Source organism: Vipera ursinii, assembly GCF_947247035.1.
Source record: "Vipera ursinii genome assembly, chromosome: 2".
Lineage (NCBI taxonomy): Eukaryota > Metazoa > Chordata > Lepidosauria > Squamata > Viperidae > Vipera > Vipera ursinii.
In genome coordinates, this window is record NC_139513.1 from 276,221,537 (window position 1) to 276,228,946 (window position 7,410).

The 7,410-nt window shown below is 38.1% G+C and overlaps 1 protein-coding gene and 1 long non-coding RNA gene across 3 annotated transcripts in view; one reads left to right on the forward strand and one right to left on the reverse strand.

Annotated features, from left to right (window-relative positions):
• Positions 1 to 2,935, reverse strand: part of NIPBL (NIPBL cohesin loading factor) — a 169,246-nt gene extending 166,311 nt beyond the window's left edge. For both annotated transcript variants that reach the window (XM_083354590.1, XM_083354591.1), the window contains exon 1: positions 2,266 to 2,935. The gene's annotated coding sequence lies outside the window, so the exon portion shown is untranslated. The remainder of the gene's footprint in view (positions 1 to 2,265) is intronic.
• On the forward strand, positions 2,143 to 6,837 carry LOC310635545. Its single transcript, XR_014491449.1, has 2 exons — positions 2,143 to 2,269; positions 2,928 to 6,837. It is a non-coding gene; the product is annotated as an uncharacterized lncRNA (long non-coding RNA).
• Positions 6,838 to 7,410: the final 573 nt, after the last annotated feature.

Here is a 7,410-nt window from a genome sequence, read left to right on the forward strand (position 1 = left end):
ATATTTTAAGAAATTTCCTGGTAGTTTTCTCTCAGCTGCTTGAGAGCAACAGTTTTGGCATCTATAGTTTTTTATTATATACATTGAAATATGTCAAGGTATTATTGAAATAATAGTTCAGGTGTCTTAGAAACACTTCAAATTGAATGTACTGATTTCTTTTTAATACACAGTATATCAAATAAGAATATTATCAAATACACGAAATTTAAATAAAGTACAAAGAACAGTCAAAAGTCCATACACCTATAGAAAACTGATTCAAGAGCAAATTTTGCATTAAAATAATTTACTGAAGACACAAGATATGAGAATAAACCTCTTTTCAACTTAAGCAAAATCCCACATATTTAATATAAGCAACAGAGGAATCATCACAAATGTTACTATCTGATTATGAATAATACTGTATTTGATTCTTCTCTGGACAGTCTCTCATTTTCTGTAAATTAGACCTATTCCGGACCTTAAAATAAAAGTTAAACACACAGAGAAGAGTCAACCTTCCCCAAACAGGAACATTTAAAAGCAAATTGTAACTCATGCTTGAAATAATAAAGTTCAAAAATAAAAAACTACTTTTTCAGACTGAAAATGGTTTCTCTCCCATGCATACAGGCCTGAGGCCCTATTGCAAACAGTGTTTAACAGGCCCAGGCAGCACAAAGACAGGAATGGCAGATTACAGGGAGGGAGGGAGGGAGAGAGGCCGGGTTTGGGGCTCAGCAGGATCTTCAGGCTTTTTAAAATTCAAACTGCTGCCTGACCAATACAAATCACTGACACACTGCTGACTACTACATGGATTTACAGCATTAAAAACACGCCTCCTATGTGACAGCTATATTAACTTCATCCTTTTAAACATATCAGGCCATAAAAGCTCAATTGTACTTTCTTAACAAAAGTTACTTTACTGAGAAATATTAAATGTAAGACTAACTTCCAAAAAAATCAGAACACCTACAACTTAATAAGAACTGAGCACAATTAAATGTCACTTTGTTTTAACCACCCTAAGATTTAAATTGATTTTAAAAACAGCTATCAGACCAGCTAAATATCACAATTCATCATATCTCTATTCTCTATATAAGAAATTAGAATTACACTGGAAAAATTACAGGCATCTATCCAGTTTCTAAAAGATCCTAATGTTTTTACCCAAGTCATTCTTCATTTGCATGTATTATTAGATTATTAACTTTCAGATATCTGATTCAAAGTTACACAAACTATACACATTTGAAAGTAATTTTTAAAGACATTTTGGTCAACCTGCTTTTCATGAAAGTGAACATTTTTCAACCCAATCATAATCAGGTTATTCAGAGGGTATGCATCACTGACTTCAATAAAACATATTCCCACATAAACATACGTAAAATGGCAGGCTCAATTACTATAATTTGCATGATTTCAGTGGCTTGACCTTTACAACATCAAGCGGCTATATAGATAACCCTTTTCCAAATAGGATATCTGTTCTTACTAATAACTCTTTCCTCTTAAGGACCAAAATAGCTGTTCACTGTGTATCTAGAAAGTATGACATAAATGGTACTAGGCAACCCATGGACTCCCAGTGAACTGGACGTCTGTTCTGCAAATTCTTCAGTAGGAACTGGTTTTACTTTTCAACAAAATCTATGCATTTGAGGGGATGTGTACAATAATATTAATCATAGCTATCTAACTACAAATTTGAAATTAAGACAAATAAAAAGATGCAACTGTTGCAAACCGAAAACAAATGAGCGCTCGTCTCTCCCCTATTCTGACTAGGACCGTATTATGTTCGTCTCTTTCCTTTCCTTCCCCACCCCCACCCCAAGTTGTAAATATGGCACAGGTTCGGTGCCCAGTCGCTGTTTAACTGTATTGTTTCCTCCTCCCACTTTTGCTCTCGGGCGCCGAGGCCTGTCACAGTGAAACCACTTCGCCTCTCTCATCCCCGAGCTTGAGTGAAAGCGCTGGCCGCTGGGCCTGCGCCCTCCTCTGGGCCTAGGCATCTCCAGCAGCTCGGCAGAAACCACTCTCATCGGTCAAAACCCCAAGAGGAGGAGGCGGAGAGAAACGTGAAACACCCCTGGCTGCCACTCATTATTCACCCCCCCCCCTCTTTCCCACACCGGCCGAAAAAGCTAATCCCCGCTCTGCTTCCAGACTGGGCCGCCTCGCCTGAAAGAAGGCCCAACTCGCCGCTTATCTTGAAGCGAATAGAAGAAACCCGGAGACGGAAAAGCGCGAGCGGGGGCTTTTTACCTGAGTAAGCGTCGTCTGAATCCAAGCGAAAACCAAGCGGTGGGGGGGGAGAAGGAAAAAAAAATCCGCCCCCCTCCCTCCTCAGAGGATCCGCCACTGGGCCGCCGCGGAGCGGGAGGAGGAGGAGGGGAGATAATATAACAACAATAATCCGGACCGGGAGGGGGGCTGGCTCCTCTTCCGTCTCCTCCTCAGTGCAGCGAACATGTAGAGCCGAGGAGGGGGGGGGAGCGGCCGAAGCGAATCCCTGAAGTCGCCGCCGCCGTCTTCTTCTTCTTCTTCTTCCTCCTCCTCTTTTTATTTTTCTTCTTCCTTCTCCTCCTTGCCGTCGTCCTCCCAGCGAGCTTGATTCACCCCAACATCCACACAGGCCGGGCCGAACCGGATTCGATAAACACCTCACGCACCCACCGAGCGACCAACCCCGGGAGGGGAGGGAGGAAAGGAGCGAGCGGAGGGGAGGGGGATCTCCTCGACCGCGGCTTCTTCCTTCCCTTCTTCCGCCGCCGTCACCGCCTCCGCCTCTCCTTCTGTGGACGCGGGCGGGGCGGGGCAGGGAGGGATCGCTTGGCTTACGGTGAGTCGGTACCGGGGAGGGAGGAAAGGAAGAGGGAGGAAAAAATAAGAGGCTGCGTGAATGTGTCGCTCTCGCTCCCTCTCAGAACAAAATGCCGACCGGAAGTGCAGTTGGAGGAATGACTCCCTCCGCCGGCGCCAAACACCAACAAGCTCCCCCCTTCTCGCTCTTGCTCGCCGCGGCCGTCGGCTTCGCTAACTTGGCTTCTGACTTCCGAGAAATCCTTGCCGGGAGAACAGCTGGATTGTAGCTGGAGTTCGCTGCCTCTTCGCGACAGCTGATGGCTGCTCTGCGTCGTGGGTCGGAACGCTGTGCTTCCTTCCTCCTTGCAGTTTCTCTTTCTTTTTTCTTTCCTGCCTCTTTCTGAAGTACCGGAGGGAAGCTGGAACGTACAGATAAAGTCTGACCTGATGAAGAAGAGAACTCCTGCGAACTGCCAACATGAGTAAGGTGGCAGAGATAATTTTGTAAAGATCTTGTACCTTTTTGCCTCTTTTTTTTTTTAAAAAAAATGTTCTTTGTAAAGTGTTGGTGTCATGTAAGAGAATCGAAGAGATTATTTTCTTATAAAAATACTTAGCGTATACAGATATTTTCTTGTAAAAATATTGATCGTTCTTCGGAAGGTCTGTTCAGTGTGCTCTCTCACAAGTCGAAGGCTGAAAGGTTACTCGCCCTTGTACCTTGCTTTTCTGCCTCTTTGACGTTTGTGCCTGATTCCGATTCCGACGGACTTGAAGCTTCCATTATATTGATTTTTAGAATGGAGGTGCTTTTTGCCCCAACTCCCCCCCCCTGTTTTTTAGGTAACATGAAGTGAAAGCTTTCTTCTTTTGATAATGGGGTTTGTTGATTTCTAACAAATAGACACATTATGTATTGGAGAAGATAGTGACAATCTGTAAAGCTAGTCTGTATTCATGTAAATTTTGTGATAGCAATGAATACAAAGGAAGTATAATTTCAGTTTAATATCTTCTGATTCAGTATTTTGACTTTTATTGTGCCACAGCACATCCTGATGTTTTATTTTGAACAATAAGACATCTAGAATACTGTAGTCCACAGTAAAAATGGAAGTACAATATTTTGCTAATTTTCAAACACAATTTCACTTGCATCAATTTTCCCTAATATTTAAATCCCTGGTTATTTTTTGAATCCGGTCTGATCTTTAATCCTCAACCAGGCTGACATTAGATTTGTTCAGATTTCTCACTAAATTAACTGTAGGAGAAATTTTTTCTTAAATATATGCTGACCATTGTACTTTTAAATTAGTTTCTTGTACAATTCATTGATATAAACCCTTATCAATCAAGAGGCATAGATTTACTCCAAAATTAAAAGCCCAATCACCCACTGTTGGTCACAAGGATAGCTGCCATTATTGCACAATTATTTAGAAATAAATCTGAATGGAGTAAGATTTTTTTTTTACAGTTACGCCTGTAGCTAGGAGGTGCTAGTTGCTACTGGCTTATTCCATTAACTCCAATGAGATTTAATTTATCTTAGTTAAAGCCAAAATGAATTTATTTCAGGTTTTTTTTATCCTGCCTTTATTTTTATAGATAAGTCAAGATGGTGAACATAATTAATACTCCTTCCTACTCCTATTTTTCCAACATCAGCAACCATCTGAGGTGAGTTGGGCTGAGAGAGACTATCCCAAAGTCACTCAGCTAGCTTTTATTCATATGGCAAGACCAGAAATCAGTCTTGTGGTTCTAGCCTGGTGCCTTAACCACTAAATCAAACTGGCTTTCTAATCATTAGGTGCCATTAAATTGGTCTCAATCTCTGGCAGCTTTTGTGCAAATGCTTGCCAAGTTCACCTGTCCCAGCTCTACAAGTATTTTCCAATCTTGTTCTTATCCACCCTTTGTTATCTATCACCTTCTATTTTCTTAGCCTCACCAAGCATAGTTTTGTTTTCATTCACAGAAATTACATGCCCAGTTATTGCCTTAAGGAGCAGTCAATTTTTGATCCAGGATTTGATCATTAGTTTTCCTTATAATCTGTGGTTCCCTTTATAATCATTTCCAAATCCATAATTCAAAGGGCTTGTCTTAATTCTCTCCTTGTCCAACTTTACAATGATACATTACCATTGAAAACTGTTTTAGCTGTATTTTTATCTTTGCTATCATTGAAATGTCCTTTTTCTTTCAGGATCTTAAATTTGTCATTGCTTTCTTCAGTAGAATAAATAACCTTTGTTTTTCCATTGTAATGCCCAGCTTACCTGTACTTGAGCATAAGTACTTTTCTACCACTTTAACTTCTCTACAATCACCTGTACCATTCCAGAATGGCATTATATGTATCCTCATAATATTAAACATTAACACAGATTTTCACTTTCTATTTTTCTTTCATAATGAATTCTTTAAAGGCTTTTGTACTTTCAGTTAACAAGGAGGTATCATTTTCAGATCTCTGAATGCTTGTGTTTTGCCTCTAGGTTTGATTCTAGCTGTCATATTTTGTAATACAATACATTTCTTATCATTTAAATATTTACCAGTTAAGCAGATATAACCAGCAGGACAGTATCCAGTCTTTATCTTTTGAACATTTTGTTTTGTTCATATTCAGCTTGTACTCTAGCTTCTTGTCCCGGTCCCTCAAAATAATCAAGGGTTCCGGCATAATAAGGAAGTTTTATACATGCCATATTTGCAATCTGTATAGTCAATGGCTTTGCTATGTTTAGATAAAATCTACATAATCAAAAGTAAATCTTAACATCAGCTGATGCCCCCAACTAATTTTGTTTTGCAATATATATTTTAAATTTGATTGTAGTCAAAAAGATTTTGATTTTACGAATTACAATGTGAAGAAAAGTAGGTTGCAAAATGTTATGTTTAAAATTCTTAGTCCTGTAGATTTTTAATAAAATCTTCAGAGACTGAATAAACATAATTAGCACTATACCCCAAGTATGTATGTTCCATATATATTTGAATAGGATGTTGGGGGGAAAAACCAGGACATCAGCAGCTATGGGAAGGTAGGAATAGGAAGGTTCTGAGAAGCTAAGGGACAGCAGTTTCATAGCTGCCAGTATTCTTAGTTTCAAGTGCAGCAAATTTAGCCAGAACTACCCTGGGTTCTAGTAATTTTTGTCATTTTTTTGTTATCCTTGAAGTTGTACAGGTAGTCCTTGAGTTACAACAATTCGTTTAATCACTATTCGAAGTTACAACAGCCTGAAAAAAGTAACTTATAACCATTTTTGCCACTTAATGAACATTGCAGCATCCCCATGATCAAGCAATCAAAATTAAGATGCTTGGTAACTGAGTCATATTTATGATGGTTTCAATGTCCCAGGGTCATGTGATCACCTTTTGGGGAGGTGATGGGGAAGCCAGATTCACTTAACCATGTTACTAACTTAACTGCTATGATTCATTTAACAAGTGTGGCAAGAAAGATCACAAAATGGGACAAACTCACTTAACTCTCATTAAGCAACAGAGATATGGGGCTTAATTCTGGTAGTAAGTCAAGGACTACCTGCATCTATAATGCCCTTAAGGGGTGGCTAAGGGGAGACAGAGAAAGAAAAGGCCTGGAAAAATCAACAGGGATGCTAGTTGGAGCCAAGCATAGTGTCATCATGTGGTAGTTAAGGGAAGGTAAAGAAAGGCAGGGACTATGAAGATCAAGGGAGTGAGCAGCCCAATTTGAATAGCTGTCACTGATGTCCATAATAAAATCAGTACATAGTTGATCAAAAACCTTATGAACTGTTGGTATGTATGTGCTCCAAATAATGACTATTTATTCACCACTATTTAACCTCACTTTTTTCTGTATTGTATCCAACTATGCAAATCTTCAATTAAAGTCTTCTTTAGAAATTGATTAATACTACATTATTCTATGTATGGTCCCAATATTTGATCAATTTTAATCTTATATTTTCAAATGGACTTTACTATTATTTTCTTATTTTAAAGAGATATTGTATAACAGTATGCAAAATTCTTTTTATTGATTAATCAAACTATAATCTTTACCTCAAGATCCTCAGGATAAAGGGCAGGCTAGAAATATTTTAACTAAGTCAGTAAATAAAACCATATATGTAGAAATAAATTAATATTTTCTTACCATGCCTTCTTTCCTTCCTTACTAAATCCTGTTACTGAATGTGATCCTTTATTCTGTTTTCTAAAAACAATGTACCACAATCTATTTCACACAGTAGTACCAACAATAAAGAGTTGATTTTTTAAAGAAATAACCAATGACCATTTGTTCCTAATTATTTGTTTTCAGTTTTATATTATTTGTTCATAACAATATAGTACTTCATCTTTAAGATAAAAATATTTTCTTTTTACCTGTTGGTAAAATAATAATTTAATAGAAATTTCCAGTCAAATAATCCCTATTTTTGTTTGTAATGTAACAAAATAATTAAAAGTTGATAAATCTAGATTGTCTAATTTTATTAATCTTTAACAAGAATATTTGGATTTGGCAATTTCAACATGAATAGTTATTTGAACTAGAAATATCAGGTGTTATTTTTCCAATGTAAAAAT